Source organism: Oncorhynchus gorbuscha, linkage group LG13, assembly GCF_021184085.1.
Source record: "Oncorhynchus gorbuscha isolate QuinsamMale2020 ecotype Even-year linkage group LG13, OgorEven_v1.0, whole genome shotgun sequence".
Lineage (NCBI taxonomy): Eukaryota > Metazoa > Chordata > Actinopteri > Salmoniformes > Salmonidae > Oncorhynchus > Oncorhynchus gorbuscha.
The window spans coordinates 93,574,449-93,589,054 of NC_060185.1; the positions used below are offsets into that span (position 1 = coordinate 93,574,449).

At 40.4% G+C, this 14,606-nt stretch overlaps 1 protein-coding gene across 1 annotated transcript in view; it reads right to left on the reverse strand.

Annotated features, from left to right (window-relative positions):
* Positions 1-14,606, reverse strand: part of arap3 (ArfGAP with RhoGAP domain, ankyrin repeat and PH domain 3) — a 70,758-nt gene that overhangs the window by 55,956 nt on the left and 196 nt on the right. The window lies entirely within an intron of this gene.

Sequence of the window (14,606 nt, forward strand, 5' to 3'; positions counted from 1 at the left end):
GGGTGTATTCCCTACAGTGGGTGTATCCACTACAGTGGGTGTATCCACTACAGTGGGTGTATCCACTACAGTGGGTGTATTCCCTACAGTGGGTGTATTCCCTACAGTGGGTGTATTCATTACAGTGGGTGTATTCATTACAGTGGGTGTATTCATTACAGTGGGTGTATTCCCTACAGTGGGTGTATCCACTACAGTGGGTGTATCCATTACAGTGGGTGTATCCATTACAGTGGGTGTATTCATTACAGTGGGTGTATCCCCTACAGTGGGTGTATCCCCTACAGTGGGTGTATCCACTACAGTGGGTGTATCCACTACAGTGGGTGTATCCCCTACAATGGGTGTATCCCCTACAGTGGGTGTATTCCCTACAGTGGGTGTATTCCCTACAGTGGGTGTATTCCCTACAGTGGGTGTATCCATTAGTGGGTGTATTCATTACAGTGGGTGTACCCCCTACAGTGGGTGTACCCCCTACAGTGGGTGTACCCCCTACAGTGGGTGTACCCCCTACAGTGGGTGTACCTCCTACAGTGGGTGTATACATTACAGTGGGTGTATTCATTACAGTGGGTGTATTCCCTACAGTGGGTGTATCCATTACAGTGGGTGTATCCACTACAGTGGGTGTATCCACTACAGTGGGTGTATCCATTACAGTGGGTGTATTCCCTACAGTGGGTGTATTCCCTACAGTGGGTGCATCCCCTACAGTGGGTTTATTCATTACAGTGGGTGTATCTCCTACAGTGGGTGTATCCCCTACAGTGGGTGTATCCCCTACAGTGGGTGTATTCATTACAGTGGGTGTATCTCCTACAGTGGGTGTATTCACTACAGTGGGTGTATTCATTACAGTGGGTGTATTCCCTACAGTGGGTGTATTCCCTACAGTGGGTGTATCCATTACAGTGGGTGTATTCATTACAGTGGGTGTATCCCCTACAGTGGGTGTACCCCCTACAGTGGGTGTACCCCCTACAGTGGGTGTACCCCCTACAGTGGGTGTACCCCCTACAGTGGGTGTACCTCCTACAGTGGGTGTACCTCCTACAGTGGGTGTATACATTACAGTGGGTGTATTCATTACAGTGTGTGTATCCACTACAGTGGGTGTATCCACTACAGTGGGTGTATTCATTACAGTGGGTGTATCCCCTACAGTGGGTGTACCCCCTACAGTGGGTGTACCCCCTACAGTGGGTGTACCCCCTACAGTGGGTGTACCCCCTACAGTGGGTGTACCTCCTACAGTGGGTGTATTCATTACAGTGGGTGTATACATTACAGTGGGTGTATACATTACAGTGGGTGTATTCATTACAGTGGGTTTATTCATTACAGTGGGTGTATCCCCTACAGTGGGTGTATACATTACAGTGGGTGTATCCATTACAGTGGGTGTATCCCCTACAGTGGGTTTATTCATTACAGTGGGTGTATCCCCTACAGTGGGTGTATTCATTACAGTGGCTGTATTCATTACAGTGGGTGTATCCATTACAGTGGGTGTATCCATTACAGTGGGTGTATCCATTACAGTGGGTGTATCCATTACAGTGGGTGTATCCATTACAGTGGGTGTATTCATTACAGTGGGTGTATCCCCTACAGTGGGTGTATCCATTACAGTGGGTGTATTCATTACAGTGGGTGTATCCCCTACAGTGGGTGCATCCCCTACAGTGGGTGCATCCCCTACAGTGGGTGCATCCCCTACAGTGGGTGCATCCCCTACAGTGGGTGTATTCATTACAGTGGGTGTATCCATTACAGTGGGTGTATCCATTACAGTGGGTGTATCCATTACAGTGGGTGTATTCATTACAGTGGGTGTAGCCATTACAGTGGGTGTATCCATTAGTGGGTGTATCCATTACAGTGGGTGTATCCCCTACAGTGGGTGTATCCATTACAGTGGGTGTATTCATTACAGTGGGTGTATTCATTACAGTGGGTGTATTCAATACAGTGGGTGTATCCCCTACAGTGGGTGTATCCATTACAGTGGGTGTATTCATTACAGTGGGTGTATACATTACAGTGGGTGTATCCCCTACAGTGGGTGTATCCCCTACAGTGGGTGTATCCCCTACAGTGGGTGCATCCCCTACAGTGGGTTTATTTATTACAGTGGGTGTATCTCCTACAGTGGGTGTATCCCCTACAGTGGGTGTATCCATTACAGTGGGTGTATCCCCTACAGTGGGTGTATTCACTACAGTGGGTGTATCCATTACAGTGGGTGTATCCATTACAGTGGGTGTATTCACTACAGTGGGTGTATTCCCTACAGTGGGTGTATTCCCTACAGTGGGTGTATTCCCTACAGTGGGTGTATATCCCTACAGTGGGTGTATCTCCTACAGTGGGTGTATTCATTACAGTGGGTGTATTCACTACAGTGGGTGTATATATTACAGTGGGTGTATCTCCTACAGTGGGTGTATCCCCTACAGTGGGTGTATCAATTACAGTGGGTGTATATGGCATATGGAGACATATTCCTAACTAGAGTGCAGAGTCCTGCCCTCCAACCCTCCCAAGATGGAGCCCCATCTGTGCAAAAGCCCACCATTCGATCCCATATGGAATCTGTTTATCATCAATATGGAATCTGTTTATCATCAATATGGAATCTGTTTATCATCAATATGGAATCTGTTTATCATCAATATGGAATCTGTTTATCATCAATATGGAATCTGTATATCATCAATATGGAATCTGTTTATCATCAATATGGAATCTGTTTATCATCAATATGGAATCTGTTTATCATCAATATGGAATCTGTTTATCATCAATATGGAATCTGTTTATCATCAATATGGAATCTGTTTATCATCAATATGGAATCTGTTTATCATCAATATGGAATCTGTTTATCATCAATATGGAATCTGTTTATCATCAATATGGAATCTGTTTATCATCAATATGGAATCTGTTTATCATCAATATGGAATCTGTTTATCATCAATATGGAATCTGTTTATCATCAATATGGAATCTGTTTATCATCAATATGGAATCTGTTTATCATCAATATGGAATCTGTTTATCATCAATATGGAATCTGTTTATCATCAATATGGAATCTGTTTATCATCAATATGGAATCTGTTTATCATCAATATGGAATCTGTTTATGACCACTCATCACACTGAATATCCCCCGTGCCGTTTGATCCTCGTGAATCGTGAGACAGAACAATATATCATCGTGAGTAGAACCCCCAGACATGTATAGCGAACAGAAGTCAATGCTTGGGCATCTTGGCCCTCACAGCTAACGTCCATTTGGAGAGCATGAGCTGGGGAGTTGAGTCATTCAGTCAGTTTCCTCTTGATTACTAGCAATATAATCAATTCTTTGTTTAACAGTGTCATCTTAAAAAGAGGTATTGATGTGAGTTTATGTGCCTCTGCCTCCCCACACATTGTTTTTACCATATCAATTGCAGCCGCCCGGTAATGTCAAAGTCTCTGCAATATTGTGTGGTTTCGTAGCGAAGCGGACCGAGTCATTCACTGTGGGAATGATTCAAGTGCGGCCTTTCCCATGATCTTAAGGGCGCTCTCTGGTTTAATTTGATCTTTTGGATTTTATTTATTTATTTATTTTGATTTAAGGGTAACCACATTATAATGCAGTATACAGAGCATTAGTAGTATGCCTGATATACAGAGCATTAGTAGTATGCCTGATATACAGAGCATTAGTAGTATGCCTGATATACAGAGCATTAGTAGTATGCCTGATATACAGAGCATTAGTAGTATGCCTGATATACAGAGCATTAGTAGTATGCCTGATATACAGAGCATTAGTAGTATGCCTGATATACAGAGCATTAGTAGTATGCCTGATATACAGAGCATTAGTAGTATGCCTGATATACAGAGCATTAGTAGTATGCCTGATATACAGAGCATTAGTAGTATGCCTGATATACAGAGCATTAGTAGTATGCCTGATATACAGAGCATTAGTAGTATGCCTGATATACAGAGCATTAGTAGTATGCCTGATATACAGAGCATTAGTAGTATGCCTGATATACAGAGCATTAGTAGTATGCCTGATATACAGAGCATTAGTAGTATGCCTGATATACAGAGCATTAGTAGTATGCCTGATATACAGAGCATTAGTAGTATGCCTGATATACAGAGCATTAGTAGTATGCCTGATATACAGAGCATTAGTAGTATGCCTGATATACAGAGCATTAGTAGTATGCCTGATATACAGAGCATTAGTAGTATGCCTGATATACAGAGCATTAGTAGTATGCCTGATATACAGAGCATTAGTAGTATGCCTGATATACAGAGCATTCGGAAAGTATTCAGACCCTTTCGCTTTATCCACATTTTGTTACGTTACAGCCTTTATTATTAAATAAATATATACCATTTTTTTCAATCTACACACACAAAACCCCATAATGACAAAGCAAAAACAGGTTTACCTTGTTTACATAATTATTCAGACCCTTTGCTATGAGACTCAAAATTTAGCTCAGGTGCATCCTGTTTCCATTGATCATCCTTGAGATGTTTCTACAACTTGATTGGAGTCCACCTGTGGTAAATTCAATTGATTGGACATGATTTGGAAAGGCACCTGTCTATATAAAAGGTTCAACAGTAGATGGTTTTTTTCTGACATGCACTAAGCCATGAGGTCGAAGGGATTGTCCGTAGAGCACCGAGACTCTCAGACCATGAGAAACAAGATTCTCTGATCTGATGAAACCAAGATTGAACTTTTTGGCCTGAATGCCAAGTGTCACGTCTGGAGGAAATCTGGCACCATCCCTACGGTGAAGCATGGTGGTAACAGCATCATGCTGTGGGGAATGTTTTTCAGCAGCAGGGACTGGGAGACTAGTCAGGATCGAGGGAAAGATGAACAGAGCAAAGTACAGAGAGATCATTGATGACAACCTGCTCCAGAGAGCTCAAGACCTCAGACTGTGGTGAAGGTTCACCTTCCAACAGGGCAACGACCCTGAGCACACAGCCAAGACAATGCAGGAATGGCTTCGGGACAAGTCTCTGAATGTCCTTGAGTGGCCCGGACTTGAACCCGATCTAATATCTCTGGAGAGACCTGAAAATAGTTGTGCAGGAACGCTCCCCATCCAACCTGTAAGAGCTTGACAGGATCTACAGAGAATAATGGGAGAAACTCCCTAAATACAGTGGTGTAAAGTACCCAAGTAAAAAATACTTTAAAGTACCACTTAAGTAATTTTGGGGTCTTTACTATTTATATTTTTTGACAACTTTTACTTTACTAAATTCCAAAATAAAATAATATACTTTTTACTCCATACATTTTACCTGACACCCAAAAGTTACATGTTGACTGTTTAGCAGGACAGGAAAATGGTCCTATTCACACACTTATCAACAGAACACATGGTCATCCCTACTGCCTCTGATCTGGCAGACTCACTAAACACAAAATGTATAATTTGTAAATTATGTTTGAGTGCTGGCGTGTACCTCTGGCTATCTGTACATTTTAAAACGCAAGAAAACGGTGCCTTCTGCTTTGCTTAATATAAAGAATTTGAAATGATTTATACTTTTATTTTTGGTATTTAATCTTGGAACTACCCATCCCGGTTCCGGGAGAATTGTCATCAACTGACAATAATTAGCATAACGCAACGGACAAAAAAAATATTACTAGAAAATATTCATATTCATGAAATCACAAGTGAAATATAGTGAAACAAAGCTTAGCCTTTTGTTAATCACCCTGTCATCTCAGATTTTGAAATTTTGCTTTACAACCGAAGCAAGACAAGCATTTGTGTAAGTTTATCGATAGCCTAGCATTGCATTATGTCCAGCTAGCAGCAGGAAGCTTGGTCACGAAAATCAGAAAAGCAATCAAATTAACCGTTTACCTTTGATGATCTTCGGATGTTTTCACTGACGAGACTCGCAGTTAGACAGCAAATGTTCATTTAGTTCCATAAAGATTATTTTTATAGCCGAAATACCTCCATTTGTTCTTCACGTTTGGTTGAGAAATCCACCGGAAACTGCGGTCACGACAACGCCGAAAAATATTCCAAATTAGATCCATAATAATATCGACAGAAACATGGCGAACATTTTTTATAATCAATCCTCAAGGTGTTTTTCAAATATCTATTAGATAATATATCAACCGGGTCAGTTGGCTTCTTAGTATGAGCGAGAGAATCAATGGCCGCATTTGTCTATTTATGCACAAATCACTCAGAGCCACCAGCTGACCACTGATGCAATGTTGTCAGTCACACTCATTTTTCAAAATAAAATCCTGAAACTACAGTGGGGCAAAAAAGTATTTAGTCAGCCACCAATTGTGCAAGGTCTCCCACTTAAAAAGATGAGAGAGAGGCCTGTAATTTCCATCATAGGTACACTTCAACTATGACAGACAAAATGAGAAAAAAAATCCAGAAAATCACATTGTAGGATTTTTAATGAATTGATTTTCAAATTGGTGGAAAATAAGTATTTGGACAATAACAAAAGTTTATCTCAATACTTTGTTATATTCCCTTTGTTGGCAATGACAGAGGTCAAACGTTTTCTGTAAGTCTTCACAAGGTTTTCACACACTGTTGCTGGTATTTTGGCCCATTCCTCCATGCAGATCTCCTCTAGAGCAGTGATGTTTTGGGGCTGTTGCTGGGCAACACGGACTTTCAACTCCTTCCAAAGATTTTCTATGGGGTTGAGATCTGGAGACTGGCTAGGCCACTCCAGGACCTTGAAATGCTTCTTACGAAGCCACTCCTTCGTTGCCCGGGCGGTGTGTTTGGGATCATTGTCATGCTGAAAGACCCAGCCACGTTTCATCTTCAATGCCCTTGTTGATGGAAGGAGGTTTTCACTCAAAATGGCCCCATTCATTCTGTCCTTTGCACGGATCAGACGTCCTGGTCCCTTTGCAGAAAAACAGCCCCAAAGCATGATGTTTCCACCCCCATGCTTCACAGTAGGTATGGTGTTCTTTGGATGCAACTCAGCATTCTTTGTCCTCCAAACACGACGAGTTGAGTTTTTACCAAAAAGTTATATTTTGGTTTGATCTGATCATATGGCATTCTCCCAATCTTCTTCTGGATCATCCAAATGCTCTAGCAAACTTCAGACGGGCCTGGACATGTACTGGCTTAAGCAAGGGGACACGTCTGGCACTGCAGGATTTGAGTCCCTGGCGGTGTAGTGTGTTACTGATGTTAGGCTTTGTTACTTTGGCCCCAGCTCTCTGCAGGTCATTCACTAGATCCCCCCGTGTGGATCTGGGATTTTTGCTCACCGTTCTTGAGATCATTTTGACCCCACGGGGTGAGATCTTGCGTGGAGCCCCAGATCGAGGGAGATTATCAGTGGTCTTGTATGTCTTCCATTTCCTAATAATTGCTCCCACAGTTGATTTCTTCAAACCAAGCTGCTTACCTATTGCAGATGCAGTCTTCCCAGCCTGGTGCAGGTCTACAATTTTGTTTCTGGTGTCCTTTGACAGCTCTTTTGTCTTGGCCATAGTGTAGTTTGGAGTGTGACTGTTTGAGGTTGTGGACAGGTGTCTTTTATACTGATAAAAGTTCAAACAGGTGCCATTAACACAGGTAACGAGTGGAGGACAGAGGAGCCGCTTTAAGAAGTTACAGGTCTGTGAGAGACAGAAATCTTGCTTGTTTGTAGGTGACCAAATACTTATTTTCCACCATAATTTGTAAATAAATTCATTAAAAATCCTACAATGTGATTTTCTGGATTTGTTTTCTCATTGTCTCATAGTTGAAGTGTACCTATGATGAAAAGTAAAGGCCTCTCATCTTTTTAAGTGGGAGAACTTGCACAATTGGTGGCTGACTAAATACTATTTTGCCCCACTGTATGTCTTGTGACACTAGACACATTAGGGAAGCCATAGAAAAAGGAATCCGGTTGATATCCCTTTCACTGCTCAATAGGGCTGCATAGGAACGCAGAAGTTTCTAAATAAGAGTCACTTCCTGATTGGATTTTTCTCAGGCTTTCGCCTGCAATATCAGTTCTGTTATACTCAGACAATATTTTTACAGTTTAGAAACTTTAGAGTGTTTTCTATCCCAAGCTGTCAATTATATGCACATTCTATTATCTGGTCCTGAAAAATAGCCTGTTTACTTTGGAAACGTTATTTCTCCAAAAATTAAAATAGTGCCCCCTAGTTTCAAGAGGTTAACTATATTTGACCAATTCCATTTACTTTTGATACTTAAGTATATTTAGAACCAAATACTTTTAAACTTTTACTCATGTAGTATTTGGGTGACTTTTATTTGAGTCATTTTCTGTTAAGGTATCTGTACTTTAACTCAAGTATGACAATTGGGTACTTTTTCCACCACTGCCAAAATACAGGTGTGCCAAGCTTGTAGCGTCATACCCAAGAAGACTCAAGGCTGTAATCGCTGTCGAATGTGCTTCTTCTGTAGCTCAATTGGTAGAGCATGGCGCTTGTAACGCCAGGGTAGTGGGTTCGATCCCCACGACCACCCATACGTAGAATGTATGCACACATGACTGTAAGTCGCTTTGGATAAAAGCATCTGCTAAATGGCATATATTATTATATTATTATTACCGGGTAAAGGGTCTGAATACTCATTCAAATGTGATATTTCAGTTAATTTTTTTATTTACATTTGCAAAAACGTCTAAAAACCTGTTTTCATAATTACGCATTTTCTAGTTCAACAACCCATATACATATTTTCAAACTCGAGGTGTCGTGTCTGCATAAAGAATGGGGTGTAGGCTATCTTTTGAATCTGAATTCGGAGCAGATATTTAAACTTTTTAAAGTGAAGAATTTGAGTCAAAGCATAATTCCTTTTCCTTGGAATTGCCCTCCAGAGCCGCCATGCAAATATACATGATAAATTAAAGGGGGCACATTCTAATGATTACAGAAAACTTTGCAGTATTTTTTTTTTAATGTATTATCTCTTACATTGTTAGCCCAGAAAATGCTTTTTACAAGCATTTCACTACACTCAACAATAACATCTGCTAACCATGTGTATGGGACCAATAACATGTGATTTTGAGGGAGAGAAGAGGTGGATTTGACAGCATTGTACTGATTGTCATGTGACTGATACAATTTGATTTGACTTGACTACAGTTATTATTTGTCACATGCACCGAATACAACAGGAAATGCTCACCTTACAAGCCCTTAACCAACAATGCAGTTAAGAAAATACCCCCGCCCCCCCAAAGAAAAAGTAAGAGATAAAACTGACAAATAATGAAGAGAAGCAGTAAAATAACAAGGGTGTACAGTAAAATAACAAGGGTGCACAAGGGTGTACAGTAAGTAATGTAGATTGCTGTATGCGTCAGAAAGGGATACTTAGGCCTGTCATCTAGGTGTACAGATCTATGTCTCCTACTGCCATCTCTCCTCCTTCGTAGAGCGACAGGGACGACACAGATGAACTCCTGATTTATGACTTTCTGGGAGTTTTGTCAGTGTTTTGTTTTACTGCTCTAAGTGGTTGATCTAACCATGTGTGTTCAGAAGAAGCTCCTTCCACTCTGTGTCTTAATGTTGTTGTTTTTCCCCAAGAAAGAGGGACAGCGTGTGCTGGACTAAAACACTGTCTCAGTCAGATGTCTTCCCGAGAGAGCGAGAGAGAGACTAAAATGTGACTGAGCTTGTTAGCTAGTTAGTACACAGGCCTGTACTGTCATCCAGGCAGCGGAGGCCATAGCTAGCCTAGCGCTGAACAATGACATATTGTGTCTCACAATAGGGCTTCACTGTTATTTATCTACAGCCTACCCCCATCCAGCCAGCCAGCATCCTGTATGTAACCCAGAGGTCTGTTTGGATCCTCCCTCCGTCCTCCTCCGTTTGGAAAATACATTTTGACTTTACCTTCTTGTCCACTTCCGCTAATTGTTTGCCTTGATTTATGAGTGGAGAGTTGGAGTTGGGAGACATTATGTATCTGGAAGGTCATGCTTGAATGGGTTATTTCCAGATTAATTTAGAGCAGCTGTTCCCAAACTAGTGTAACGGATGTGAAACGGCTAGCTTAGTTAGCGGTGCGCGCCAAATAGCGTTTCAATCGGTTACGTCACTTGCTCTGAGACCTTGAAGTAGTAGTTCCCCTTGCTCTGCGAGGGCCGCGGCTTTTGTGGAGCGATGGGTAACGATGCTTCGAGGGTGACTGTTGTCGATGTGTGCAGAGGGTCCCTGGTTCGCGCCCGGGTATGGGCGAGGGGACGGACGTAAAGTAATTCTGTTACACTACGGCTATGATATGAGGATGCAAGATAATTTACAAAATGCTGGAAATAAATATATATACAGTACCATTCAAGGGTTTTTCTTAATTTTTTACTATTTTCCATAGAATAATTTCATGGTGATATATCCTGAATAAGTACACAAAACTAGAAATATGCAATTCTTTATTTTATTTCACCTTTATTTAACTAGGCAAGTCAGTTAAGAACACATTCTTATTTTCAATAACGGTGGGTTAACTGCCTCGTTCAAGGGCAGAACAACAGATTTTCACCTTGTCAGCTCTGGGAATCTAATCTTGCTACTTTACAGTTAACTAATCCAACGCAATAACGACCTGCCTCTCTCGTTGCACTTCACAAGGAGACTGCCTGTTACGCGAACGCAGTAAGCCAAGGTCAGTTGCAAGCTAGCATTAAAAATGTTTCTTATAAAAAACAATCAATCATAATCACTAGTTAACTACACATGGTTGATGATATTACTAGATATTATCTAGCGTGTCCTGCGTTGCATATAATCTGACTGAGCATACAAGTATCTAAGTATCTGACTGAGCGGTGGTAGGCAGAAGCAGGTGCGTAAACATTCATTCAAACAGCACTTTCGTGCGTTTTGCCAGCAGTTCTTCGTTGTGCGTCAAGCATTGCGCTGTTTATGACTTCAAGCCTATCAACTCCTGAGATGAGGCTGGTGTAACCAAAGTGAAATGGCTAGCTAGTTAGCGAGCGTGAATAGCGTGTCAAACGTCACTCGCTCTGAGCGAACATCTAATAGTCAAAGGTTAATGAAATACAAATGGTATAGAGGGAAATAGTCCTATAATAACTACAACCTAAAACTTCTAACCTGGGAATATTGAAGTCTCATGTTAAAAGGAACCACCAGGTTTCATATGTTCTCATGTTCTGAGCAAGGAACTGAAACGTTGGAGAAGAAAGTAAAAGTGCAATATAACTTAAACGTTAGCTTTTTTACATGGCACATATTGCACTTTTACTTTCTTCTCCAACACTTTGTTTTTGCATTATTTAAACCAAATTGAACATGTTTCATTATTTACTTGAGGCTAAATAGATTTTTATTGATGTATTATATTAAGTTAAAATAAGTGTTCATTCAGTATTGTAATTGTCATTATTACAAATAAATAAATAAAAATATATTTTAAAAATAATTGAAAATTCATAATCGGTCGACCTCTATAGTAGAAACACCAACTAATTGTTAGGTCTACTTTTACTTGTTACTTCTGTGAACTTTCATTATCCTCCCTCATAAAGAAGTAAAATTAGAAAATATCTTTAAAATGTTTGTTTTTTTGGTAACGGAATTACAATGCAATGATTCTTAAAAACTTACAGAAGGCAAAGAATTGACCCAAAACTAAAATACAAACTGTTATATTAGTTGGCAGGGTTCTTTGTTTTTTATTTTACCTTTATTTAACTAGGCAAGTCAGTTAAGAACAAATTCTTATTTTCAATGACGGCCTAGGAACAGTGGGTTAACTGCCTGTTCAGGGGCAGAACGACAGATTTGTACCTTGTCAGCTCAGGGGTTTGAACTTGCAACCTTCCGGTTACTAGTCCAACGCTCTAACCACTCTAACCACCATGTCAACATTATTGGGGTTTTAGGTACAGTACCAGTCAAAAGTTTGGACACACCTACTCATTACAGGGTTTCTCTTTATATTTACCATTTTCTACATTGTAAAATAATAGTGAAATCAAAACTATGAAATGACACATGGATTCATGTAGTAACGGGAGAAAAGTGTCAAACAATTAAAAAATATAGTTCATTTTTGAAATTCTTCAAAGTAGTCCCATTTTGACTAGTCCCATTTTGACTAGTCCCGTTTTGACTAGTCCCGTTTTGACTAGTTGACTAGTCCCGTTTTGACTAGTCCCATTTTGACTAGTCCCGTTTTGACTAGTCCCGTTTTGACTAGTCCCGTTTTGACTAGTCCCGTTTTGACTAGTCCCGTTTTGACTAGTCCCATTTTGTCTAGTCCCGTTTTGACTAGTCCCATTTTGACTAGTCCCATTTTGACTAGTCCCATTTTGACTAGTCCCATTTTGACAGATTTGCACACTCTTGGCATTCTCTCAAACAGCTTCATGAGGTAGTCACCAGGAATGCATTTCAATTAAAGAAAGCAGAACATAAAATCAAAGTGAATGTAATGTTAACTCTGGAGGTTTGAAGTCGTCTTTGTTGATTAGTAAATGTAATTGGAAATAGTTCTGTATTGATCCGTAGCGTGAATTACTTTAACTTTATTTTAACTAGGAAGCCAGTTAAGAACAAATTCTTATCAATGACAGCCTACCAACAGGCAAAAAGCCTCGTGAGGTCTGGGATAAAAAAAATAAAAGACAAAACCCACATCACGACAAGAGAGACAACACAGCACTACATAAAGAGAGACAACACAGCACTACATAAAGAGAGACAACACAGCACTACATAAAGAGAGACAACACAGCACTACATAAAGAGAGACAACACAGCACTACATAAAGAGAGACAACACAGCACAACATAAAGAGAGACAACACAGCACTACATAAAGAGAGACAACACAGCACTACATAAAGAGAGACAACACAGCACAACATAAAGAGAGACAACACAGCACTACATAAAGAGAGACAACACAGCACAACATAAAGAGAGACAACACAGCACTACATAAAGAGAGACAACACAGCACTACATAAAGAGAGACAACACAGCACTACATAAAGAGAGACAACACAGCACTACATAAAGAGAGACAACACAGCACTACATAAAGAGAGACAACACAGCACTACATAAAGAGAGACAACACAACACTACATAAAGAGAGACAACACAGCACTACATAAAGAGAGACACCCCAGCACAACATAAAGAGAGACAACACAGCACTACATAAAGAGAGACAACACAACACTACATAAGAGACAACACAGCACTACATAAAGAGAGACAACACTACATAAAGAGAGACAACACTACATAAAGAGAGACACCCCAGCACAACATAAAGAGAGACACCCCAACACTACATAAAGAGAGACACTACAACACTACATAAAGAGAGACACTACAACACTACATAAAGAGAGACAACACAGCAATACATAAATAGAGACAACACCGCACTACATAAAGAGAGACAACACAGCACTACATAGAGACAACACAGCACTACATAAAGAGAGACCTAAGACAACATAGCAAGGCAGCAACACATGACAACACAGCATGGTAGAAACACAACATGACAACAACATGGTAGCAACACAACATGACAACAACATGGTACACACATTATTGGGCACAGACAACAGCACAAAGGGCAAGAAGACAGAGACAACAATACATCGCGCAAAGCAAAATGACATGTGAAACGCTGTTACAAACCTATGCTACACTACGCCACATATGAAACCTAAAACAGGGTCACAGATAATGATGGCTGTCGTGTCCATCTATTGACAGAGAGAGAGAGAGGCCTCTGGAGGTGAATGATTCTGATCAGTGTAACGTTGTCCGTCACACTGAACATCTAATGACCAAAGACTGACCCAAGCAGCTCTGAGACACTCATACAGGAGGAATAGAGAGGAACTATCATGTGGGCCTTGCTACAAGTGGCACTGACACTGAACAACATAACATTCAGCCATTCATGACATTTTTATTAATAATCTCACTCACCACAATCCCCCAAAAACATAGCCAAAATTGGGAAGTATTTTAAATGAGAAATTGCAGTGAGTATTTTAAAGTTGTTATGTCTCTCCGTCCTCTGCTGGTGTTCTGTCTAACAAATAACTTACTGATTCAATCAGGTTTCAGCTGTGAAACTATACAACAGACAGATTCCAAGACCCAAAAACCCACTCAAGATGAAAAGGGTCTGATGTGCCCCTGGCAAATCTACAATGGGGTGGGTCTGCAAACCCATAGCCTACAGCAAAACAGACAGGTGATAGTATAATGGGTGAAATTTTACAATAGGCTCACATGCCAAGCCAATGTGGTGTCATAAGATAGGCTACTCTAAAAATATATATTTTTAAATTGTCAAATAAATCATTACACATAATATATTTAATTATTCTGCGGTAGGCCTACACAACTCTACAAGTAACATATGACGACAATATTGATAAATAATACTTATAATTTAAATCATTATTAGTCCTATAGCAACAACAAAAAATAATGTATTGAAAAAGAGCACAATCTCATGCTGCCGCATGTCGCCGAC